Source organism: Pongo pygmaeus, chromosome 7, assembly GCF_028885625.2.
Source record: "Pongo pygmaeus isolate AG05252 chromosome 7, NHGRI_mPonPyg2-v2.0_pri, whole genome shotgun sequence".
NCBI classification, from domain to species: Eukaryota; Metazoa; Chordata; class Mammalia; order Primates; family Hominidae; genus Pongo; species Pongo pygmaeus.
This window is the reverse complement of record NC_072380.2, coordinates 121,152,848-121,155,374: the sequence shown is the minus strand read 5'-3', so window position 1 is coordinate 121,155,374 and position 2,527 is coordinate 121,152,848.

Genomic DNA, 2,527 nt, shown 5'->3' with positions numbered 1-2,527 from the left:
CTCCTTACTCTAGGCTTCAACTCTTTCAGAGCAGGAGCTATGCTTAAGATCCTACTGGAAAGCTGGAGCTAGGATGAAAAATGTACTATTTGTTTCACCACTGCTCACCCACATACAGAGAGAAAAAAGCACAAAGAGCTGTGGCCAGGGGTCTCCCAGCACCTGGCTTGCTGCACAGCCTGTCACATATGTCACAGTGGCCCATGCACTTCTTTGGTGACTGGAAATTGTGGAAAGTGGACAGGCCTCAGCCCTCTCACGGAGTCCCACAACCGAAGCAACACCTGCATTTGCATGTGGGATTCACAGAAGATTAAGAACCATCTGCAGGACATTTTCATGCCTTCCAACTTTCAGTAACTGAACTTCTTACTCTGCTTATTCTTGGACTTTTAAAAATTATTACTCAAAACTCCTAGTTGCTGTTTCTAGTATCTATTCCTGGAACGTAGTATTTTATTTTCTAATACTTACTTTGCCATTTGGATATAAAAACATAAATATCTGAATTTGAATACTTACCCTACCACTTAATAACTATATAAGCTCTCTGTATCTCAATTTCCTCACCTATAGGCTTGATGATATTTATACAATAAAATTGTTTTCAAGATTAAATAAAAGTATAAAACTGTGCTATAAACTGTTATGTCTCATACAAATATAGAATAATAATTCTCCTTCTTAGAGATCAACACTTTCAGAAAGGAGTCTACAGTTTGCCAGGTTCTTGGATGGGGCCTGGGGTCTCTCATGCATTATCACCGTAACAAGTACTGGGCAATGATGCTGACAATGATGGTTCACTCTTGTGGGTCACATTTTGCTAACTGGGTGAAACATTATGTCTGTTTTGTCCCATTAAGCCATTTAAAAATCAAAGCAGTAGACAAGGTCACTGAATCATCCTTCTCTAGTTTAATAAAACATACTAAACATAAGTAACTCCTCTCAGAGCTGAGAAAGTAAATGGCATTTCAATTCATTTTCTGTGTCATCTTCTTCAACTAATATGTAGTGTTTTCAGTGCATCAGTCCCTACAGACTGCACAGTAGTGGGAAAGATTTACCAAGCAACAACAAACAGCACAGAATCAAACCTTTACGGAAGTACTCCAGGGTACTGATAACCAGCCACAGAGCTACCTTCGTATAGTACGCAAACCAATACATTCAAGCTGAAACAGAAGAACCTTTATGATTGTCTATCATGTGGTTCCTTAGGTCACAGATGATGAAACTGAGAACCAGATAAACAAGATTGTAACTAAACTGATTTTCCATTTACAGTGAAGTTTGAGTTCCAAAACCAACCTCAAGCAAAGACCTAACAAGGAAATTATACTCATCAAAATATGCACAACCTAGGAACTGGTCAGGATCCCCACCAACAAAACCCTTTTTGCCCATTGCTACTGCTCCAAAATATTTCAGCACTAGAATTCATTCCATATATCGTTTAAAATGTAGGGCTTACTTTCAAAATATAGCCTCTGGAGTTGATAGAAGAATCATGGAGTATATCAGAGGCAATAGGCATAAAATGCTTTAAGTTGCTGTGAGAGAGGCAGTGAGGCAGAATGGGGTGCCTGAATCAGCTACTTCTGTCAATTCTAAAATACAGAGGACAAAAGCTTGCTGTGGGATGCAGTTTCTTCTTCATCCTTCTTCAAGGCAGTAAATATAGGGATGAATCATTCATTCCTTTACCTGAACTATAAATCTTAGCATCACGACCCATGCTGGTACTCCCAGGACACAAGCTGGGAGAATGGGGGTGGGGAAAAGAAAGGTCTCAGGAAAACTGCTTGAGATACAGCGGGGTTCAACACTGGTAAGCTTTTCTTGCAATTAGGGGAGTCCCAAGGCTGAATTCTCAAGTAGGTAAAATTTTTATTTTATATTTTTTCCTCCTCTCTCCAAGACCTTCTCTGAGGACTTGATTCCCCCACTTTCTCTCCCCCACATCTCCCTAGGGCTCCTTATATTCCATTCATTCCATTTTTATGGGGTCTGGGTTCTTCCTGTTAGATCAGCTGAAGGAAGATTAAATTTCTGCTAAATTATAATACCCCTCAGCTATATCTTCTTTTTAAATGATGACTCCCTATAAAACCAAGAAGCCTTCAAAAGCCAACCAAATGAGGTTTGAATGGAGGAATCTTAGAGAGGCTGACAAATGGATAGGAGGTCCCCTTTAGACAGTGTGGGGTAGTGGGGTTTCCTACACCCCAGAACCAAAAGCATCTGCAGTAGCAGCTGCTTCTGTGTTAGGATCCAAATTTGTAGGATTTACTTTAAAACAAAAAGTTTATCAGTAGCATTAGCACTGACTTCATCAAAACTAGAGGAGATCCTGAAGAGCAACCCATAGGCTGTAGTCCTACTTATGCTCCAAATTAATTAAGCTTCATGAAACCAAAGGACCAAACTAAGGAAAAGAGTAAACCTCACCCTCATCAGCTCCTTCTACTTCAGGGCCTTGGCACCTGCTTGCATTTGCATGAAATTCTTTTTGCAAGGATAC